The 25,166-nt window shown below is 36.5% G+C and overlaps 1 long non-coding RNA gene across 1 annotated transcript in view; it reads left to right on the top strand.

The window, feature by feature from the left end:
- The first annotated feature begins 4,862 nt into the window (after positions 1–4,862).
- The window catches only part of LOC134729928 (uncharacterized), a 54,522-nt gene continuing 34,218 nt past the window's right edge, over positions 4,863–25,166 (top strand). Inside the window, exon 1 of the long non-coding RNA XR_010111501.1 lies at positions 4,863–5,074. This is a non-coding gene — a long non-coding RNA (uncharacterized LOC134729928). The remainder of the gene's footprint in view (positions 5,075–25,166) is intronic.

Raw genomic sequence — 25,166 nt, 5'->3', positions numbered from 1 at the left:
AGATTCTCCTGGCTCAACCCTTTGGATACTTCCTCACTTATAAATCCTCCTGAAAGAATATATATTCTTCACACTGTCAACTTTTCACTGTGCTTTTTATTTTCTTTTTTGATTTTATTATTATTATACTTTAAGTTTTAGGGTACATGTGCACAATGTGCAGGTTTGTTACATATGTATACATGTGCCATGCTGGCGTGCTGCACCCATTAACTCGTCATTTAGCATTAGGTATATCTCCTAATGCTATCCCTCCCCCCTCCCCCCACCCACAACAGTCCCCAGAGTGTGATGTTCCCCTTCCTGTGTCCATGTGTTCTCATTGTTCAATTCCCACCTGTGAGTGAGAACATGCGGTGTTTGGATTTTGTCCTTGAGGTAGTTTGCTGAGAATGATGATTGCCAATTTCATCCATGTCCCTACAAAGGACATGAACTCATCATTTTTTATGGCTGCATAGTATTCCATGGTGTATATGTGCCACATTTTCTTAATCCAGTCTATCATTGTTGGACTTTTTCTCAAAAATTTTGTTTCTTCACCAAATTCAGGCAACTTACTTGGGTGCAGTGAACAGCAGGTACCATATAATTAGGTCTCCTATAATCCCATTATAAAGAGTCATGGGTAATTCATTTTACAATAATAATCACAACAAGTAACAAGTAACAATTAATATTTCTATTTTATTCACCTTTATGTAAATTGTTTTATTAGCATTTACTTAAAATCAGGAACATGTATGTATTAATTTAAGAAATGGTTCCCTTTGAGAGAAATTAATAAAATATACTTTAAGAGAGATGGCAGCATTTTATTTTTTGTATCTTTTTCTCAAGTAGTTAAGGAACTATCTCTGTTGGTCACCTTATTGTTACCCATAGATTTCTTTGTCTTCAACTATTTACTACTATGTTTCTAATTAATCTACTATGTGCTATGCATTATCTTATTAACAAGTACTATGTAAAATGTGAAGCAAATATATGCTTTCTGCATCTAAAATTAACTAGTTGAGAGATTAAAAATTGTAGAATGAATCCTAGACAAGACAAAAGCACACAGAGCCAACTGTGTGCAAAATAAAAGGAATACATAAAGAACTTCTAAATAAAAAGCAATATGGTGAATGCTGCTTCACATAAGCTGATGGAGCTTATGGGGATAAAATTTTTATATTGACAGAATTTTAATAAGGGTATTGGTTTACATAAAAATTAAAATTTCTCTGAAATTTTTCAAGGCCTGCAATTACTGGGACCACCTACTAAAAATCAGAATTCTCCTCTGCTTATTTTGGAAAGCCAACGAAGTACAGACTTTGATGAAATGTAATTGGCAATGTCAATGACATAGGCAAATTTTCAAGTTGAATTGGAGATGAATCTTTTGAAAAAAGAATGTAGCATTTGGGCCAAGATACCAAGGCTAAGCTACCCATTTCCATGTGAAAACAATAGGGCAGGCACAATAGATTCCATTTTTGAAAACATTAATTGAACTGACATTGTAGAAGACCTTGCAAGCTATGTCCTATTACTAAAAAAAAAAAAAAAAAATTCAAGCCACCAAAAAATGGCAGCCAAACAAGGGGGAAATTTCTAAATAAAGGCCTACATGATTCTTTCACACTGCTACATGCAGATACAGGGATATAGCTATTTATTAATAGCCTTTGTAATTGAATGATACCTAATTTTAGGTTTCAGAGTTTGTGGTCCAATATGCTGGCCATCTGCTAACAGAACTTGCACTAAAATTGTAGCCCATGAGTTCATAAACAATAGCTTTCTAAGTTAGAGATTTTATTAATATCTCTCATTGTATTTTATGCATTCTCTTTGAATTACTTCCTCAATTTTTGATATTGAAGTATCTTGTGAATTCAGTGGAGGAAATAAAATTTCAGCTCAAACCTAAAAGATAAGTAAAAGGTGGGAAATAACCAAACAAAAGATGATAAAATCATATCTACACAAAGGGAATGACATATAAATACATAAAATATTATTTCAAGAAATTGAGATTAGTTCAACAGTAATGGATGATAGAGTTCAAAACTATGAAAGAATGACCATGGATACAGCTGAGCATTAGGCAAGGGCTAGATTGTAGAAAGATTTATAAGCAAAGTTAAGGGGCTTGCACTTTATTTTTTTTAACCATTGCTTTTCTTTTAAGTGACATGATCAAACTTGTATATATATATACAAGTTTGCTGTTTTCGCCCAGGCTGGAGTGCAATGGGGCATTCTCGGCTCACTGCAACCTCCGCCTCCCGGGTTCAAGCCATTCTTCTGTCTCAGCCCCCCGAGTAGCTGGGATTACAGGTGCGCACCACCATACCAAGCTAATTTTTGTATTTTTAGTAGAGATACGGTTTCACAATGTCAGCCAGACTGGTCTCAAACTCCTGACCTTAAGTGATCCACACTCCTCGGCCTCCCAAAGTGTTGGGATTACAGGCATGAGCCACCACATCTGGCCAGACTTGTATCTCTAAAAGATCATACTGGATGTTGTGTGAAAAATGGACCAAAAATTAAAATAGTAGATATGGAAATGGTAACTAGAAGAATAGAAATGGTAGATCCCTGAACTAGGGTAAAAGAAGCTGGGATATCTTCTTCATATTTTTTTCTTCCCAATTTGTGGAGAACTAGAACAATCCACCATTGATCATGGAGCCACAGCAATGCCCTAGAGAATGGTGAAGAAGTGATTTGAAGGAAACCTGGGTCACTGGAACAAAGCCTCCCACCAGCCTAAAGTACTCATCTTGAACTGTTTTGTGAATTTTTTAAAGGTATTTGTTCTTTAAGTAATTGAGTTTTGTAGGGTCTCATTGTCATATTATCCTAACGTTGATCCTTCCTAATAGATGTGATTGCTCTATTTGTCAGAGTAGATGTGATTACCTAGGGAGAGTGTGGGTAATGAAAGGAGCAGATAATCTAGAAACATCAACATTCAAGGAATGAGTAGAAGAAAAACAACAGCAAAGGGCACTAAACTGTTAGTAAGGGAAGAAGAAAAATTAGAAGCTAAAGGAAGACTGGGTTTCAAAAATAGTGTCAAATGGTAAATAGTAAGGCAAAATAGGAACTGAAAAGTGTCCACCGGATTTGGAAATAAAAAAGTAATGAGTGACTATGCTGGTTGGACAGAGGTAGGGCAAGGGAGTTCAGTATATCATTAAAAGAGGGGTTGTGCAGAACTTAAAGTATAATTAAAAAAAAACTAGCCCAAAAGAGACCAGCTAAATCGATCGTTTTTCTAGTTTACAACTTCCATAGGATGGGGTAGGCTTATAGGTTTATTTTGAAAAGAGCTTGAGCTTAAGTCCTATGGCTGGAGGAATAAAAATAGATGATGATAAGTTTAGCAATTAATTAAATTAGCAGATTTAATTTAATTTAAATTAGATGATTTTGTGATTAAAGAAAATTAAAATGTTACTCCAGATTAACTGTTAACTATAAAACCTTTTTGCAGCTTTGTGGTTTTATGCAACACATCTCTTCAATTAAAGATTATCTTAAGCACTACAAAGTCGAATAAGGGACCAAAAAAAGAGGGGTTGTGGACACTATGGAAATTGAGAAGCTACAACATTTTTTTAAGCTAAAGTGTAGTCCAGAGAAATGCCCTAACTCTCTTCAAATCTACGAAGGCTGAGAAAGGTGAGGAGGCTGAAGAAAAGTAGGAATCTAGCAGAGGTCAGTTCATGAGATTTAGTGGAAGAAGCCATCCCTATAACAAAAAAGTATGAGGTAAAGCAGCAAGTGCTGATAAAGAACCAGTAGCAAATTATCCAAAAGATCTAGCTAAGATCATTGATGAAGGTGGCTACACCAAACAACAGATGTTCCACCTAGATAAAACAGTCTTCTATTGGAGTAAGATGCTATCTATGACTTTCACGATAGAAAGGAGAAGTCAACGGCTGGCTCCAAACTTCAAAAGACTGGCTGACTCTCTTGTTAAGGGCTTATGCAGCTGGTTACTTTAAGTTGAAGCCAATGCTCTTTTACCATTTTGAAAAACCTAAGACCCTTAAGAATTATGCTAAATCTATTTTGCCTCTGCTTTATAAATGGAACAACAAAACCTGGATGACAGCACATTTGTTTACAGCATGGTTTTCTAAATATTTTAAGCTTGCTGTTGAGACGTACTGCTCGGGAAAAAATATTCTTTTCTAAATACTACTACTCACTGACAGTGCTCTTAGTCACCCAAGAGCTCTCATGGAAATATAAAAAGAGATTAATGTTTTCATGCCTGCTAAGACAACATCCATTCTTCAGCCTATGGATCAAAAAGTAATTTCTGGCTCTAAGTCTTAGTAAGACACACATCTTGTAAGGCTATAGAGAATGATTCCTGTAATGCATGTGGGCAAGGTAAATTGAAAATTTTCTGGAAATAATTTACCATGCTAGATGCCATTAAGAACATTGTGGTTCATGGGAGAAAGTCAGAATATCAATGTTAACAGGAGTTTGGAAGAAGTTGATCCCAATCCTCATGGAGGACTTTGGGGGGTTCCAGGTGTCAGTGGAGGAAGCAACTACAGATGCAGTGGAAACAGTAGGAACACTAGAATTAGAAGTATAGCCTGAAGATGTGACTGAATTGCTGTAATCTCATGACAAAACATGAACAGATGAAGAGTGTTTTCTTATGGATGAGCAAGAAAGTTGTTTCTTAAGATATAATTTACTCCTGGTGAAGATGCTGTGAACACTGTTGAAATGACAACAAAGGATTTAGAATATTTCATAAACCTAGTTGATAAAGCAGTAGCGGGGTTTGAGAAAACTGACTCCAGTTTTGAAAGTTCTACTGTGGGCAAAATGCTATCAAACAGCTTTGCATGCTACAGAGAAATCTTTTGTGAAGGAAAGTGTTGATGTGACAAACATTATTTTTCTCTTAAGAAACTGCCACAGCCACTACAGCCTTCAGCAACCACCATCCCGATGTCAGCGAACAACAATATTGAGGTGAATACCACTACCAGCAAAAATTTATCACTCACTGAAGCCTCTGATGATCATTAGCAATAAGGTATTTTTTATCATTTTCTTAATTTTTAATTTTTGTGGGTACATATTAATAGGAGGTGTATATATTTATGGAGTACCTGAGGTATTTTGGCACAGGAATGCAATGCGTAATAATCACATCACAGAAAATTGGGTATCCATCCCCTCAAGTATTTATCCTTTGTGTAACAGTCCAATTATAATCTTTTAGTTATTTTAAAATGTACAACTAAATTCTTTTTACAATAGTCTCCCTTTTGTACCAGTGAATACTAGGTCTTATTCTTTCTAACTATTTATTTGTATCCATTAACAAACACTCCCCACTTCCCCACCTCTCAACCTCCAATACTCTTCTCAGCCTCTGGTAATCATCCTACTCCCTATCTCCACGGGTTCGATTGTTTTAATTTTTAGCTTCCACAAATAAGTGAGAACATGTGATGATTCTCTTTCTATGCCTGGCTTACACTTCACGTAATATATTGACCTCCAATTCCTTCCATGTTGTTGCAAATGACAGAATCCCATTTTTTAAAGATGCATAGTACTCTATAGTGTACATGCAAATTTTCTTTCTCCATTTATCTGCTGATGGACACTTAGGTTGCTTTCAAGTCTTGGCTATTGTGAACAATGCTGCAATAAACATGGGAGTGCAGATATCTCTTCGATATACTGATTTTCTTTCTTTTGGGTATATACCCAGAAGAGGGATTGCTGAATAGTAAGGCAGCTCTATTTTTAGTTTTTTGAGGAACCTCCAAACTATTATCCATAGTGGCTGTGAATTTCTACCAACAGCATGTGAGGGTTCCCTGCTCTCACATCCTCACCAGCACATGTTACTGCCTAACTTTTGGATAAAAGCCATTTTAACTGGGGTGAGATGATATATCATTGTCATTTTGATTTGCATTTCTCTGATTAGCAATGATGGTGAACACCTTTTCATATACTTGTTGACTATTTGTATGTCTTCTTTTGAGAAATGTCTATTCAAACTCTTTGCCGATTTTTAAATCAGATTATTAGATATTTTTCCTATAGAGTTGTTTGAGCTCCTTATATGTTCTGGTTATTCATTTCATGTCAGATAGGAACTTTTCAAATATTTTCTCCCATTCCATGAGTTGTCTCTTCACTTTGTTGATTGTTTGCTGTGCAGAAGTTTTTAAACTTGATGGGGCCCCCTTTGTCCATTTGTGCTTTGGTTGCTTTTACTTTGGGGGTTTTACTCAAGAAATTGTAGCCCAGACCAACATCTGGGAATGTTTCTCAATGTTTTCTTGAGGTAGTTTCATAGTTTGAGTTCTTAGATTGAAGTCTTCAACCCATATTGATGTGATTTTTGTATGTGGTAAGAGATAGGTGTCTACTTTTATTCTTCTGCATATGGATATCCAGTTTTCTCAGAATCGTGTATTGAAGAGACTGTCTTTTCCCCAGTTTATGTTCCTGGCACATTTGTCAAAAATGAGTTCACTGTAGGTGTGTAGATTTGTTTCTGGGTTCTCTGTTCTGTCCCATTGGTCTATGTATCTGTTTTTATGCCAGTATCATGCTGTTTTGGTTACTGTAGCTCTGTAGTATAATTTGAAATCAAGTAATGTGATTCCTCCAGTTTTGTTCTTTTTGTTTAGGATAGCTTTGGCTATTCTGGGTCTTTTCTGCTTCCAAACAAATGCTAGGCTTGTTTTGTCTATTTATGTGAAGAAAGTCATTGGTATTTTGATAGAAATTGCATTGAATCTGTAGATTGCTTTGGGTAGCATGAAAATTTTAACAATATTAATTCTTCCAATCCATGAAAATGGAATTTCTTCCATTTGAGTGTCCTTTTTAATTTCTGCCACCAGTGTTTTATAATTTTCATTATAGAGTTCTTTCTCTTCTTTGGCTAATTCCTAGGTATTTTATTTGATTTGTAACTATTGTAATGGGATTACTTTCTTGATTTCTTTTTTCAGATTGTTTGCTGTTGGCATCTAGAAATGCTACTGATTTTTGAATGCTGAGTTTGTATCCCTCATTGTTACTGAATTTGTTTACCAGTTCTAACAGTATTTTGACGGAGTCTATAGGGTTTTCCTAATATAAGATCACATAATCTGCAAAGAAGTGTAATTTAACTTCTTCCTTTCCAGTAAAGATGCCCATTATTTTTTTTTTGTCAGATTGCTCTAACTAGATCTTCCAGTTCTGTGTTGAATAACAGTAGTGAAACTGAGCATCTTTGTCATATTGCAGAATATAGAGGAAATGCTTTCACTTTTTCTCCATATAAGATGATACTAGCTATGGGTCAGTTTTATATGGCTTTTATCATGTTGAGGTATGCTCCTTCTACCCCCAGTTTTTTAGTGTTTTTATCATGAAGGGATGTTGAATTTTATCAAACGCTTTTTCAGCATCAATGAAAATGATCATATGGTTTTTGTCCTTCATTCTGTCGATATGATGTATTACACCAGTTGATTTGCATATGTTGAGCCATCCTTGCATCCTTGGGATAAATCCCACTGGGTCACAATAAATGATCTTTTAAATGTGCTGTTGAATTCAGTTTGCTAGTATTTTCTTGAGGATTTTTGCACCAATATTCATCAGAGATATTGGCCAGTAGTTTTTTTTAATGTATCTGTTTGATTTTGGTATCAGTGTAATAATGGCCTTGTAGAATAAATTTGGAAGTATTCTCTTCTCTATTTTTCAGAATAGCTTGAGTAGAATTGATACTTGTTTTTCTTTAAATGTTTGGTAGAATTCAGCAGTGAAGTCATTGGATCCCAGGCCTTTTTTGCTGAGAGACTTTTTGTTATGGCTTTGATCTCATTACTTGTTATTGATCTGTTCAGGTTTTGAACTTCTTCCTGCTTCAACCTGAGTAGGTTGTATGTGTCTGGGAATTTATCCATTTATTCCAGATTTTTCAATTTATTGACATAAAGTTGCTCATAGCAGTCACTAATTATCCTTAGAATTTCTGCACTATCAGAAGTAATATCTACTTTTTCATCTCTGATTTTATTTATTACTGTTTTCTTTTTTTCTTAGTGTAGGTAAAGGTTTGTCAATTTTATCTTTTCAAAAAACCAACTTTTTGTTTCACTGATATTTAATACTTTTTTCATTTCATATTCATTTATTTCAACTCTAATCTTCATTATTTCTTTTCATCTACTAATTTTGGGTTTGGTTTGCTCTTGATTTTCTAGTTCTTAGATGCATCCTTAGGTGGAGTTTTTCCTTTTTTGATGTAGGCACTTATGGCCATAAACTTCCATCTTAGATCTGCTTTTGCTAAATTTCATAAGCTTTGTTATGTTGTGTCTCCATTATTATTTGTTTCAAGAATTTTTTCAATTTCCTTCTTAATTTCTTCAATGGCCCACTAGTCATATATTGTTTAATTTTTATGTGTTTGTATAGTTTCCAAAATTCCTCCTGCTATTGATTTGTATTTTTATTCCATTGTGTCAGAGAAGATGCTTGATAATATTTCAAGTTTTTGGAATGTTTTAAGGCTTGTTTTGTGACCTACCATATAATCTATGCTTGAGAATGATTCATGTGTTGAGGAAAAATAATGAGTAGTCTGCAGCCATTGGAGGAAATGTTCTGTAAATAGCTATCATGTCTATTTATTCCATACTGCATTTTAAGTCCAATGTTCCTTTGTTGATTTTCTGCCTGGGAGATCTGTCCAATGCTAAAAGTGAGGTGTGGAAATCTCCAGCTATTATTTTATTGAGGTCTCTGTCCTTAGCTCTAATAATACTTGCGTTATTTCTCTGGGTGTTTCTGTGTTGGGTGCATATATATTTATATCATTATATCCTGTTGCTAGTTTGGCCCTTTTCTTATTATATAATGACCTTCTTTGTCTCATGATTTTTGTCTTGGAAGCTATTTGTCTGATATAAGAATAGCTGCTCTTGCTCTTTTTTGGTTTCCATTGGCATGGAACATCTTTTTCCATCCCCTTATTTTCAGTTTATGTGTATTTTTATAGGTTAAGTGTATTTCTTCTAAAAAACAGATTATTGGGTCTTGTTTTGTTATCCGTTCAGCCACTATATGTCTTTTGATTGGAGGGTGTCATCCATTTACATTCAATGTTATTATTGAGAAGTAAGGACTTACTCTTGCTATTTTGTTATTTGTTTTCTGGTTGTTTTGTGGTTTTCCCCTCTTTCTTTCTTTCCTCCCTTCATGTCTTCTTTTTAGTGAAGATGATTTTCTCTGGTGGTATAATACTCTGTGTTTTTCTGTGCGTACTTACTATTAGTAGTGATTTTTGCACCTTCAGATGATTTCGTATTGCTTGTTAATGTCTTTTTCTTCCTGATTGAAGTACTTTCTTTAGCATTTCTGTAGAAGTCTGATGTCGATAAAATCCCTCAGCTTTTATTTGTCTAGGAAAGTCTTTATTTCCCCCATTACATTTCAAGGATATTTTCACCAGATATACTACTCTACAGTAAAAAACAAAAATTCCTTCAGTACTTTAAATACACCATGCCACTTTCTTTTGGATTGTAGGGTTTCCACTGAAAAGTCTGCTGCCAGGCTTATTGAAAGTCTTTGTATGTTACTTTTTCTTTTCTCTTGCTGCTTTTAGGATCCTTTCTTTATTATTGACCTTTGGGAGTTTGATTATTCAATGCTCTGAGGTGTGTTCTTTGGATTACATCTTCTTGGTGTACAACCTTTTTGTACTTGAATGTTGATATCTTTCTCTAGGTTTGAGAAGTTCTCATTATTATCCCTGTGAACAAACTTTCTATCCCTATCTCTTTCTCTACCTGGTCTTTAAGGCCACTAACTCTTCAATTTGTCCTTTTGAGGCTATTTTCTAGATCTTGTAGGCATCCTTCACTGTTTTTTATTCTTTTTTCTTTTGTCTCCTCTGTGTATTTTCAAATAGCCTGTCCTCAAGCTCACTAATTCTCTCTTCTGCCTGATCAATTCTGCTATTAAAAAACTCTGGTGCATTCTTCAGTTTGTCAATTTCATTTTTCAACTCTAGAATTTCTGCTTGATTCTTTTTAATTATTTCAATGTCTTTGTTAAATTTATATTATAGAATTTTGATTTCCTTCTCTGTGTTCTCTTTAATTACTTTGAGTTTCCTCAACACAGCTATTTTGAATTCTCTACCTGAATGGTCGCATATCTCTGTTTCTCCAGGATTGGTCCCTGGTATCTCATTTAGTTTGTTTGCTAAAACCATGTTTTCCTGAATGGTCTTGATGCTTATTAGACGTTTGTCATGTCTGGGCATTGAAGAGTTAATTATTTATTGTAATTTTTGCCATCTGGTATTCTTTGTACTCATTCTTCATAAGAGGGCTTTCCAAGTATGCAAAAGGACCTGTGTGTTGTGATGTAAGCCATATCTGTATTAGAGTGCATCACAAGCACAGTAATACCGTGGTTCTTCCAACTTACAGAGGTATTGCCTTGATAATCTGGGACAAGATCCAGAATTCTCTGGATTATCAGGAATAGACTTCTGTTACCTTCCCTTAGTTTTTCCCAAATGAAATCTCTGTGTTCTGAGCCACCTGGAGCTGGGGTTGGGGTAACACAAGTACCACTATGGCCACTACCACTAGGCCTGCACTGAGTGTGACTTGAAGCCAGCACAGCACTGGGTCTTGCCCAAGGACCGGTGTAACCACTACCTGGATACCGCCTATGTTTGCTGGGGGTCTACAATCAGCAGGTTGTGAAGCCAACCAGGCTTCTCTCCTTTCCTTCAGGGCAGTGAGTTCCCTCAGACCCCAGGTGGGTACAGTGGTACCATCTGGGATCCAGGAACTGGAGGCAAAAATTTAAGAAGTCTATCTGGTATTGTGTTGTACTGTGGCTGAGACTATACTCAAACTACAAAACATAGTCCTTCCAACTCTTCTGTCCCCTTTCCACAGGCAGATGAGCCTTATCCTGTGACCATCACCTCCACAGTCCCATGGGGAGTACTTCCAGGATACCACTGATGTTCCCTTAAGGCCCAAGGGCCCTGCAGTCAGCTTGTGGTTAATGCTGCCTGGCCTGGGACTTGAACTTCAGGGCAGGGGTATCCTATCTGGCCGAGGGCAGGTCCAGAAATGCCATCCAATAGTCTAGGTCTGGAATCAGGCATCTGAAGAGTCTGCTTGATACTCTATCTCCCTGTGGCCAAGCTAATACCTAAGGTGCAAGGCACTGTCCACTTTACTTTTCCCTCTGCTTTTCTCATGCAGAAGAAGTTTCTCCCTGTAGGTAGTCGCCACAGCTGGGAATGTGCTGAGTCTCACCTTAAGCCAGCCAATCTCAGTCTCTCTCAAGGCCCATGGTGTAGTATCTGGGTATCACTGCTGATTATTTAGGGGCAAGGGCTCTTTAATCAGCACATGATGTGTCCTAGCAGGACTGGCTCCTTCCCTTCAAGGCAGTGGGTCCCCTTCTGGCCCAGGGTGCTTCTAGAAATGTCATCCAGGAGCTGGGGCCTGGAAAGGGGGCCTCAAGACTCTGAACACTGCCTTATCCAAGTGTGACCTAGCTGGTATCCAAGATGGAAAACAAAGTCTTTTTTTTACTTTTCCCTCTTATCTCCTCAAGTAGAAGGAAGAAGTCTCTTTTGGAGTTGCAAGCTGTGGAGCCTGGTGTTGGGGGAGGGGTGGCATAAGCACTGCCTTAGCCACCCCAGCTGGTGTCTCAGTAAGCTGCATGCCCCACAAGTCCATTGGCACTGAGCCCTGTTCAGCCCTGGGACATGCTCAGGAGTTACAGTCCTTGTGGCTTAGACTGGCTTTCAAATTTATTTAGGGTCCCAGAGCATTTGAGCCTATGGTGATGAGGCTTGTCAGAACTCAGATTCCCACTGCCGGGGCAAGCAATTGTCCGTTGCCTAGGACTGGTTTAAATATTCCATCCATAGGTGGGAGTCAGCTGAGTTCAGTCTGGTTGTGCTTTCTGCTATGACAGGGCAGCACTGAGTTCAATGCAGTGTCTCGCAATTGCTACAGTTTTCTCCCAAACACTCAGATTCTTTTTCCATACCACGTGGCCACTGCCATGGGAGGAGAAAGGGATGATGTGGGTGATTCAGGACTCTTTCCTACCCTCTTCAATGCCTCTTTCAGTGACATAAAGTTAAAACCATGTACTGTGAGCACCTGAATTTTGGTTCTTATAAAGGTGCTTTTTAAGTGTATATAGTTGTTAAATTGATGTCTTTGCAGGAGTGTAATCAGTGGAGCATTCTATTCAACAATTGTGCTCTTCTGCTCCACCCTATTTTTTATTTTATTGGGAACTTCCATACTGTTCTCCATAGTGGCAGTACTAATTTACATTTCTACCAACAGCATCTGAGGGTTCCCTTCTCTCACCTCATCACCAACATATGTTATTGCCTGACTTTTAGATAAAAGCCACTTAGCTGGGGGGAGATTATATCTAATTGCAGTTTTGAATTGCATTATTTCTGATGATTTTTTAAAAATTTGATCATTAGGTTTTCTTCCTGTTGAGTTGTTTGAGCTTCTTATATATCCTTGTTATTAATCCCATGTCAGATTGAAAGTTTGTAAATATTTTCTCCCATTCTGTGGGTTGTCTTTCACTTTGCTGATTGTTTCCTTTGCTTTGCAGAAATGTGTTAACTTGATGCGATCCCCTTTGTCTATTTTTTCTTTGGTTGCTTTTCCGTTTGGAGCATTACTCAAGAAATTGTTGCCCAGACCAATATCCTGGAGTTATTCCCCAGTATTTTCTTTTTATAGTTTCATACTTTGAGGTCTGAGATTTAAGTCTTTATTCCATTTTTATTGTTTTTTGTATGTGATGAGAGATAGGTGTCTAGTTTCATTCTTTTGCTATGGATATCCAGTTTTCCTAGCACCATTTATTGAAAAGACTGTGCTTTCACCAATGAATATTTTTGGAGGCTTTGTCAGAAATGAGTTCACTGTAGATTCGTAGATTTATTTCTGGGTTCACTAATTGGTTCTATGTATCTTTTTATGCCAGTACCATGCTGTTTGGGTTACCATAGCTTTGCAGTATAATATAAAGTCAGGTAATGTGATTCCTCCAGTTTTGTTCTCTTTGCTTAAGATAGCTTTAGCTATTCTGGTTCTTCTGTAGTTCCATATAAATTTTAGAATAATTTTTCTACTTCTATGAAGAAAGTCATTGGTATTTTTATAGGAATTGCATTGAATCTGTACATTGCTTTGTTGAGTATGAACATTTTAACTATTTTGATTCTTCCAATTCATAAACATAATTGTGTTTATTATTTTGTGTCCACTTCAGTTTCTTTCATCAATGTTTTACGATTTTCACTGTGAGATCTTTCACTTCTTTGGTTATTTATTCCTAGGTAATTTATTTTATTGTAAGCTACCATATATGGAATTACTTTCTTAATTTCTTTTCCAAGTTGTTTGTTATTGCTGTATACAAATGCCCCTAATTATTGAATGTTGATTTGTACATTGCAACTCTATTGAATTTGTTTATCATTTCTAGGCATTTTAAGGCTGTTTTTAGGTTTTTAGCAGTTTCTAGTTTATATCTTGGTGATCTAATGTTTGTTGCGTATATATTTATAATTGTTACATTATCTTGCTGAATTGACCTCTTTATTATTTTATAATGACCTTATCTCTTTTATGTCTTTTTTCTTGAAATCTATTTCATAGTATAGCTGCTCCTGCTCTTTTTCAGTTTCCATTTTCATGGAGTATCTTTTTCCATCCCCATATTTTTCAGTCTGTGTTTTTTTTTTTAATAGGTAAAGTGTGTTTCTTCTAGGCAAGAGATCATTGTTTCTTCTTTTTATATCCAATTAGATCCTTTCTGTCTTCTGATTGGAAAGTATGGTTCATTTACATTCAAAGTTATTGTTGATAAGTAAGGACTTACTATTGCAATTTTGTTATTTGTTTTCTGGTTGTATTGTCTTCCTTCCTTCCTTCTTTCCTTCCTTCTTTCTTTCCTTCCTTCCTTCCTTCTTTCCTTCCTTCTTTCTTTCCTTCCTTCTTTCCTTCCTTCCTTCCTTCCTTCTTTCCTGTCTTCCTTTTCATAAAGGTCATTTTCTGTGGTGGTATGTTTTAACTTCTTGTCTTTTATTTTTCATGTATCTGTTGTGGTTTTGTTGGTTTGAAGTTACTATGAGCCTTGCAAATATCATCTTATAACCCATTATTTTAAACTGATGACATCTTAACACTAATTACAAGAACAACAAACAAACTAACAAGCCAGATAAAACCAATATAAACTCTACACTTCAACCCCAGAACTATTTAACTTTTTGTTTTTTTCTATTTACATTTAATTTATTGTCTATGTCTTGAAAAGGTATTGTAATTATTGTTTTTGATGGGCTCATTTTTTAGTCTCTCTACTGAAGATGTGAGTAGTTTACATACACAATTACAATGTTTAATATTCTGTATTTATCTGTGTGCTTACTAGTTTCAATGGGTTTTGTACCTTCAGATGATTTCTTGTTGCTCATTAGTGTTCTTTCAGATTGAAGAAGCCCATTTAGCATTTCTTGTAGGACAGGTCTGGTTTTGATGAAATCCCTCAGCTTCTGTTTGTCTAGGAAAGTCTTTATTTATCCTTCATGTTTGAAGGGTACTTTCACTGGATATACTATTCTGGGATAAAATACTTTTTCTTCAGCAGTTTAAATATGTCATGTCACTCTTCCTTGGTCTGTAAGGTTTCCATGGGAAAGTCTGCTGCCAGATGTGCGGAAGTTCATTTTTATATTATATGTTTATTTTCTCTTGCTGTTTTTAGGATCATTTTTAAATCCTTGATATTTAAGAATTTGATTATTAAATATGTTGAGGTAGTGTTCTTTGGGTTAAATCTTCTTGGTATTCTATAACCTTCTTGAACTTGACTATTAGTATCTTTCTCTAGGTTTGGAAAGTTATCTATTATTATCCCTTTAAATAAACTTTGTATCCTGATTTGTTTTTTTACTTTCTCTTTAAGTCCAGTAATTCTTAGATTTGCCTTTTTGAGGCTATTTTTAGATCTTGTATATGTTCTTCATTTTAAAAAATTCTTTTCCTTTTCATTTCTCTGTGTATTTTTACATAGCCTGTCTTCAAGCTAATTCTTTCTTCTGCTTAATCAATTATCCTGTTGACTCTGATGCATTCTTCACTATGTCAATTGAGTTTTTCAGCTCCAGAATTTCTGCTTCATTTTTAAAAATTAATTTGATTTCTTTGTTACATTTCGCTGATAGGATTCTGAATTTATTTTCACTGTTATCTTGAATTTCATTGAGCTTCCTAAAAACAGCTATTTTGAATTCTGTCTGAAAAGTCACATATCTCTGTCACTACAAGACTTATCACTGGTGCTTTATTTAGTTTTGGTTAGATCAAGTTTTCCTGGTTGGTTTTGATGTTTGTGGATGTTCATCGATGTGTGGACACTGAAGAATTAGGTATTTATTTTAATCTTTACAGTCTGGGATTGTTTGTACCCATGCTTCTTGTACAGGCTTTCCAAGTATTCAAAGGGAATTGAGTGTTGTCATATAAGTTTTTGTTCACTGCAGCCAAATCTGCGTTAGGGTCCACCCTAGATCAGTAATTATGGACTTTTGCAGACTCATAGAGGTACTGTCTTGTTGGACTTGGGTAAGATCTCAGAGAATTCCCTTGAATACTAAGAAGAGACTCTTGTTTTTTTCTCTTACTTTTCCCCAAACAAATGGAGCCTCTCTCTCCATGCTAAGCTGCCTACAGTTGGGGGAGCAGTGACACAAGTAGCCTTGTGGCCACTACCACTGCAACTGCACTGGGTCAGCCCTGAAGCCAGCACAACACCGGGTCTCACGCAATGCTCGTGGCAACCACTACCTAGCTACAGCCAATGTTCATTCAAGGCCCAAGGGCTTTTCAGTCAGCAGGTGTCAAATCTAGCCAGGCTGGTGTCCTTCCATTGAGGGTGGCAAGATCCCCTCCTTCATCCAGGGTCAGTTCAGAAATGCCATTTGGGAGCCAGGGCCTAAAGCTGGGAACCTTAGGAATCTACTTTGTGCTCTAGTCTATTGCCTCTGAGCTGACACCCAATCTATAAGACAATGTTCTTCCCAATATTCTCTCTCTTTTCCTCAACAAGGAGTCTTTCCTTGTGGACATCACTGCCCCAGGCCCATAGCAAGTGCTACCTAGCTATCACACATGTTCAATCAAGGTCTCTTCAATCAGCCTGTGGCAAATGCTGCATGCCAATGTCTCTCTCTCAGGGCAGTGGGCTCCCCTCTAGCCCAGGGTGGATCAAAAAATGCTGTCCCAGTGCCAAGGCCTGAATTCAGGGACCCCAGGAGCCCACTTGGTGCTTTATCTTACTGTGGCTGGACTGTACCCAAGCTTCAAGACAAATTTCCCTTTACATTTCTCTTTTATTTCGTTAAGCCAAAGGAGTCTCTTCCCATAGCCACTGCAGCTGGAAGTGTGATGGGTCACCCTTGAAGCTAACACAACACTAAGTCTCTCCCAAGTACTACAGTGATTACTGCTACAGCAGATGTTTATTTAAGGCCCAAGGGATCTCTAGTAATCAAGTGATATATTCTGCCAGGACTGGGTCCTCCTTTCAAGGAGTGTGTTCCCTTCTGGCCTAAGATGTGTTTAGGAATGTCATCTGGGAGCTAGGGCCTAGAATAGGAGCCTCACAACTCTGCCTGGTATTCTATTCTACTGTGGCTGAGCTAGTATCCAAGTTGCAAGACGAAGTCCTCTTTCCACTCCCTTCTCCTCTCTTCAAATAGAAGGAATGAGTCTCTCTCAGAGCTTCAAGCTCTGCTGCCTGGGGTTGGGGTGGGAGTGTTACAAGCATTCCCTTGGCCAACATGGCTGGTGTCTCCATAGGTCACGTGCACCCCATGTGTGCTGGCTCCAATCCCAGATGGCACCTGTACTTGTCCAGGAATATCAGTCCTTGTGGCCTAGACAGGGTTTCAAGTTTATTTAGAACTACAGCGCCCTTTAGCTGGTGGTGGTGGGGCTAGCTGGAACTCAGGTTCTGCCACTGGCAGAACGTTTACCCTCTGGCTGGGGCTGGTCTAAATGCTCCCTCCACAGGCACTATCTGAATTCTTCCCTGTATTGCTTTCCACTATGGAAGGGCTGGTACTGGATTCCAATACAAAGTTCCACAATCACTGCACTCTCCCTCCCTCAAGCACACAGATTCTTTCTCTATGCAATGTGGCTGCTTCTGGGGGACGGGGGAGGGGTGGTATTAGCAATTTAAGACTGTCTTTTCTACTATTTGCAGTGCCTCTTTCCTTGATTTGATGTTAAAAAAAGGTACTGTGATCACTTACCTGATTTTTTTTTTATGAAGGTGCTTTCTTGCATGGATAGTTGTAAAATGTGGTGTTCCTGCAGGAAGTGTCAAACACTGGAGGGTTCTATTTAGCCATCTTACTCCACTTCCCTCTCTAGAGTTGATATATATATATAGAGAGATATATATAATATATATATATATATCTGGAGAGAGAGATATATATATTATATATATAGAGAGAGAGAGAGAAAGAGAAAGAGAGAGAGATTAGAAGTACAAAATGGGAAAACATACATAAAGGATAATAAATTCATCAAAAAGATATTTATGAACTCTATAATGGAACTTCAAAATATGTGAAGCAATAGCTAATAAAATTAAAAGGAGAAATAGACAGATCCACAATTCAAGATTTCAGTATTCATCTCTCAGTAACAGATAACATATCAACATATCAATAGGAATATAGTGGACTTGATAAACATTGTCAAACAAATTGGCCTTATTGACTTTATAGAACATACCTAAAATCTATATCAAAATAAAAAGGAACTTGAATGGTCAAAAATACCTTAAAACTATGAACCTACAGTACTCAAGGTGGTGTGGTATTAATGTAAAATTAAACATGTAGATCAATGACATAGAATAAAGTCCAAAAATCTATCTATCTATCTATCTATCTATCTATCTATCTATCTATCTATCTATCTATCTAGGTTCAATTATTTTCAACAGCAATACCAAGGTAATTTATGGGGAAGGAATATTCTTTCCAACAAATTCTGCTGGAAAAATTGGATACCAAATTGGATACCAACTGGGTAAAATCAATTTTAATCTTTATCTGACACCATCTACAAAAATTAATTCAAAGTGAATCATGAACATAACTGTAGAAGTTAAATCTATAAAACTTATAGAAGAACTCAAAAGACAATCCTCATGACCCTGAGATGTGCAAGGATTTCCAAATTAGGGCACAAAAAATACATGCTATAAGAAAGCAAAGTGATAAGTTGGGCTTCACCAAATAAAAAGAAACAGTAACTTTTGATCTTTGAAGTACATTGTTAAGGTAAGAAAAAGTCAAGTGACAGCCTTGGGGGGATGTTATTAAGTAAAGCTATACACAAATGATAGATATAGATATAGATACTACATGTATGTGTATTTACATATATATGAAATAAACATGACTATTTGGGCAAATAGTATTCCTTAAAAAGCATTTGAACAATTCAAAACCCATTCATAATAAAAGTTCTCTGCAAACTAGGTTTTGTCAACCTAATAAAAAGAATTTGGAAAACCCACAGTTAGCATTATTCTTACATACTTAATGGTGAGGAACTATTTTTCTGCTAAGATTGGTAACAAATATGTATATCAACAAACCTGTTAAGGAACAATTTTGTACAGCCATTTCACAAAAGAATACATACAAATTAGCAATAATCACATGAAAATATGTTCAACATAATTAGTCATCAGGAAAGTGCAAATTAAAAGCACAACAGCATTTTATAATATATTTGACTATAGCTGCAATATGACTGACAATAGCAAGTGTTATCAAGGATATGGAGCAATGAACAACTGGAAGTGTTCTACATTGTTGGTGAGACAATGAATAACACAAATAGTTTACAAAAACAGTTTCATAGCTTCTTAAATAAATATTTACTATATAACTCAGTAATCCTACTCTTAGGTATTGACTCCCAAATTGAAAATGTCCATACACAGAGTCACACAGAAAAAACGACAGCAGTTTTGTTCATTACAACCCCAAAATGAACATGACCCAAATGTTTATCAACAGGAGCACTGACAAGGCCGGGTGCGGTAGCTCATGTCTGTAATCTCAGCACTTTGGGAGGCCGAGGCGGGCGGATCACGAGGTCAGGAGATCGAGACCATCCTGGCTAACATGGTGAAACCCCGTCTCTGCTAAAAATTCAAAAAAAATTAGCCGGGCATGGTGGAAGGTGCCTGTAGTCCCAGCTACTTGGGAGGCTGAGGCAGGAGAATGGCGTGAACCCGGGAGGGGGAGCTTGCGGTGAGCCGAGATCGTGCCACTGCACTCCAGCCTGGGCGACAGAGCGAGACTCCGTCTCAAAATAAAGAGTGCTGACAAATAATTGAACTTATTTATACACACAACAACATGAACAAATCTCAAAAACATAAGGCTGAGCAAAAAAGGCAGAAAGAGTCCATATTATATGATTAAATTTATTTATAAGAAAAATGTGATCTATAGTGACAGGTGGCAGATGAGTTTTTGCCTGAGCTGAAGTTTGGAAGATGTGTTTTGGGAGAGGGCATAAGAGAACTTCTTAAGATGATGGAAAATATTCTATATCTTCATTGTGATGGTGGCTACTTAGTTATTATGCTTGTTGAAGCTCATTGAAATGTACACTTAAATAGGTGCATTTTATTGTATGGAAATTGTGACTTTATAAAGTTAATCAAAAATCAGTTGTATTACATTTTAAAAACTCATAATATACAAGCATAAAGACACCGCATTTCTGCTACTAACTGTAATACCTCTAGACTGAAAAATTGGAAAGTTTTATATACAAATACATCTAGGTTATATAATCCATGTTGGTTTTGGTCTGAATACTCGTTTTCTGTCATCATGCTAAACTTTTGTTGATAGGCTACTAGTGTTTCTAGTTTGCCTTGCCAAGGTATCAAGCCAGCCCAGTCTCTTCCATCCAGTGGAGCAAAGCATATTCTCAGCCACACAGACTCCATTAATTCAAAGCAATTTCAGCTAATAATTTTCACTAAGAAAAATGTGGGAACATCAGGAGGGCTGGGGGCGGTGGCTCACGCCTGTAATCCCAGCACTTTGGGAGGCCGAGGCGGGCAGATCACGAGGTCAGGAGATCGAGACCATCCTGGCTAACACGGTGAAACCCCGTCTCTACTAAAAATACAAAAAAGAAATTAGCCGGGCGTGGTGGCGGGCGCCTGTAGTCCCAGCTGCACGGGAGGCTGAGGCAGGAGAGTGGCGTGAACCTGGGAGGCAGAGCTTGCAGTGAGCCGAGGTCGCGCCACTGAACTCCAGCCTGGGAGACAGAGCGAGACTCTGTCTCGAAAAAAAAAAAAAAAGAAAGAAAGAAAAATGTGGGAACATCAGGAGAACAGCAGAGTGGATTTTTCTGCTCTCTGTTGAGTGCCTTTCTATTATGACCATGGGATCAAAGAATGACAGCAAGTGTTGCAAAGATTGCATCTTTAGCTTGGGAAAGAGTTCAATGCTTTTAAAAGAAAAATAGGCACTCCGGCACGTGTTTTTTTTTTTTTTTTTTACTTTTAAGTGACATAAAAATCATTACCTTCCAATTTATGTAATCATGTAACTAGACATTTCTCTTTAATCCAAATGAATGCCATGAATATGTTACCTAGAATGTTTGTGCAAACAGTCTGTTATGGGATTTATATGGCTGGATGTGAGCTCCCTCAACTATTATTTATAATAATCATTTACATGGTCTTTTTTTCTAAATCGTGATATCTTCACACTAGGGTTTGTAAATTCCTCATGTGACCTAGTCTGTATTTCTCTTCTTGCTATTTTAAATTTTTTTTTTTTTACATGAAGGGCATACTGGGGCTGGAGAACAGCTGGTCAACATCCTCCAAATAATAATATCGTGTTTAAATAATCATGGTCAGTAACTTTCCGACTGTGCTTTCTCCAAACCAAATAATCCTAATTCCTTTAATCTTGCATGCATCCAGTTGCTTAGGCCTTTTCTTAAACCCCAACAGCTAGATATCAGATAGTTCCAGCAATGTGTTTAGATCAGAGTTTTCAAGCTTCCTTTAATTTTGATTAGAACCATTTTCTCCAGGAACACAAATTCATTTCCCATGCCTCATGACTTAAGATAAATTATTCTAAAGTGTACAGAGGGATGCTCCATCACGCACCCAGCTGTCCCTCTTTTATTACCTAGATTCTAGCCAGTTAATGAATTAAACATTGTCTATCATGTGTTGTGTATGCAAGCATCCTTTATTGAGGATGGATTAGTCATCTTCAATCTCAGCTTTCCCTTGGAAAAGGTTAGATAAAAAGGTTACTAAACTAATTAGCATAAGGAGCTGTATTCTAGGAATATAATTTTCTTCCTAATGAATTTCATTCATACCTTTGGATGGAGAAGAGTGTCTTTCAAGATATATAAAATCAAATCATTATTAACCCTTTACCTAAAAAAATCACTTTGCTACTAAAATGAGAGGGTAAATACTAATTAGCAAATATGATACATGTTCTATACAATCTTTGTTCTTCATTTGAGGAAAATTCTCCAGGTTCTGAATTAAATAGAGATCATATTTTGGCTAAAAATCAAGAGTCCCAAGAACAAGGTTGATTCTCATGAGCCTAGATAAGCTCAACTGAAACTCTCCCCACTCTGTCCAAAGATGTTCGCCTTTATGGAAAGTCTTTAGTGTCTTGTTTTGTTTTGTCTTGTTCTTTACTTTTGCAAAACTAACTATACACATGAGCATTAATTACTTTGGCTTTAAAATATATTTTGCTACTCTCACAGAATTGACTAACTTGTAAACAACTCTGGTTTTAATAACAATAAGAGCTGATATTTGGTAACAATTAGAACAAAATGAGTCTTAGTAATATAAATAAAATCTATAGTAAAGTTTTGAAATGTAATTAGAACCAGTTACTCTACAAGTCATTCTATCTAGACAATGTGGTGTTGAACAAGCCAAAACAAGTAAATATTGGAACAGCTATACATCTAGAAAACAGTATTCAAAAAATTTTAGCTGAAATGGTTGCTTAGAATATTAAGTTTGTGACTCACATGAAACCAGCATATAAGTGAATGCTTCATAAGTGGTTTATATGCTTGATCATTTTTCATAATTTAGCTCAAGAACAATGCTTTCACTATATACAGTTTCTAATAATTGAAATAATTCTCTAAACAACTGAAATTATTTCTAGGATTTTAGATATCCTTGGTATTGGGAAGGTAAATTATGTAACTGACTAAATGGAGCTCATTAGCTGTCTTTAGGTAAAGGTCAATGGTGCCAGTCTTTATAGTAAAAATTAATGTTAGTACTCAATTGCTTTAGGCCAGGTGCATTGACTCACCCCTGTAATCTCAGCACTTTGGGAGGCCAAAGTGGGTGGACTGCTTGATCTCAGAAGTTCTAGATCATCTGGGCAACATGGTGAAATCCTGTCTCTACAAAAAAATACAAAAATTAACTGGGTGAGGTGGCATGTAGTTCCAACTATTCTGGAGGCTGAGGTGGGAGAATTGCTTGAGCCCAGGAGGCGGCGGTTGCTGTGAGCCATGATCCCACCACTGCACTCCAGCCTGAGCAACAGAGACACTTTCTCAATAACAACAAAAAAGAAAATAGGCCTGGTGCTGTGGCTCACACCTGTAATCCCAGCACCTTGGGAGGCCAAGAAGGGTGGATCACCCAAGGTCAGGAGTTTGAGACCAGCCTGGTCAACATGGTAAAACCTAAGGTCAGGAGTTAGAGACTAGCCTGGCCAACATGGTAAAACCCTGTCTCTATTAAAAATACAAAAAATAAATAAATAAATTAGCCATGTGTGGTGTCATGTGCCGGTAATCCCAGCTACTCAGGAGGCTGAGACAGGAGACTCGCTTGAACCCAGGAGGCTGAGGCTGCAGTGAACCGAGATTGTGCCACTGAACTCTAGCCTGGGTGACAGAGTGAGACTCTTTCTCAAAAAAAATTTATAAAATAGGTAAATTGCTTTCAGCTGACTTTCAGAATATAATTTTTCCTCTTATTTTTTAATATGGTAGAATTTTACCTATCTGTAACTCAGCTATGTGGAAATCTTAGGTTTTTAGATGAAATGAATTAAAATGAAAGTTCATATTGCTACTGTCTACTAATCTTCTGAGGAGATTCTGTCAAGACTAACATTTCTATTTTATTTGAAAAGTTTAAACAGTAGAGAAAGGTAAAGATGTCACTAAACAAATATGAATTCTCAAGCCAGCATTTTCACCATATTCACAATTTGTTCTTCAGACATTGTGATTATGAAAAATAAGGCTTGACTGATGAGATTAAATTTCCTTTATTCTTCTTGCCAGCACCCTTCCCTTTCTCCCTGCTCAGAAGCAAACAATGTCATTAATTTGGTGGATATGCATCGAGTATCATTTTGTATTTTTATTACCTTTCATTTATATACATTCTCAAAAAACATTTGTTAGTGCATGAATTACTGTTGTTATGTTATTTTAATTATAAATTCATTTGGATAAAATAACATCTTTATTATACCAATTCTTCCAATCCATAAACAATAGTTTTTGGTCCCATTTAGTCAGGTTTCCTTTTATGTCCTTCAGTTTTCTCCATAACATTCTGTAAATATTTTACTAGATTTATTCATTGTAGCTTTAGAGTTTATTTTTCTTAAATACAAGGTTATATTATTGCTACATTTTTTACATATTTTAATACAAGTAGGAACAATAGTGACTTCTGTTTGTTGATCTTGTATCAGCAGGCCTGCAAAAGTCTTTCCTAGCTTTTAGATTCTCTGAGATTATTTTAAAATAATGTTAATTTTACCTTATCTTTTATTTAAAACTCTAACTTTTTATCTTCATTAATTGGCTATAATATCTACTATGTTGGAAACTAGTGGGCTTAGTGGTTATTTTTGTCTTAATTGAAGATGTTTCTAATAAATTTTTATTATTAAATGTAGTATTTGTGATAAGGTTTGGCTCTGGGACTCCACCCAAATCTCACCTTGAATTGTAATCCTCATAATCCCCAAATGTCAAGGGTGGGACCAGGTGGATGTAATTGAATCATGGGGATAATTTCCCCCATGCTGTTCTCATGATAATCAGTGAGTCTCACAAGATCTGATGGTTTTATAAGTGTCTGGTATTTCCCCTGCTTGCACTCATTCTCTCCCTGCCGCCCTGTGAAGAGGGGCCTTCCACCATAATTGTAAGTTTCCTGAGGCCTCCCCAGTTATGTGGAACTGTGAGTCACTTAAACCTCTTTTGTTTATAAGTTACCCAGTCTCAAGTATTTCTTCATAGCAGCATGGGAATGGACAAATACAATTTGATGCAAGTTTTGGTTTTATCAATTTAAAGGAGTTTCTTTTTTAAATTTTTAATTTTTTTGGCCACCTAGTAGTATATATTTATGGGGTACATGGGATGTTTTGACACAGACATGCAATGTGAAATAGGCATGTCATGGAGAATGGGGTATCCATCCCCTCAAGCATTTATCCTTTGAGTTATGTACAATGCGTTTATACTTTTTAAGTTGTTTTAAAATGTACAATTCAGTTATTATTGACTATAGTCACCCTGTTGTGCTATCAAATAGTAGGTCTTCTTCATTCTTTCCATTTTTTTCTTTTTAAAAATTTTTAGAATTATTTTTAAAAATTTTGAGGGTATATAGTAGGTGTATATATTTATGTGGTACGTGAGATGTTTTGATACAGGCATGCAATGTGAAATAAGCACATCATGGACAATGAGGTATTTATCCCCTCAAGCTTTTATCCTTTGAGTTACAACCAATCAAATACATTCTTTAACTTATTTAAAAATATACAGTTAAGTTATTGACAATAGTCACCCTATCATGCTATCAAATGGTAAGTCTTATTCATTCTTTCTGTTGTTTTTGTACCCATTAATCATCCCCACCCCCCCCCCCACCCAACACCCCACTACCCTTCC

Source organism: Pan paniscus, chromosome 2, assembly GCF_029289425.2.
Source record: "Pan paniscus chromosome 2, NHGRI_mPanPan1-v2.0_pri, whole genome shotgun sequence".
In the NCBI taxonomy this organism is placed as follows: Eukaryota; Metazoa; Chordata; class Mammalia; order Primates; family Hominidae; genus Pan; species Pan paniscus.
Note: the sequence above shows the minus strand (reverse complement) of the source record. Positions and strands in the feature narration are given on the sequence as shown.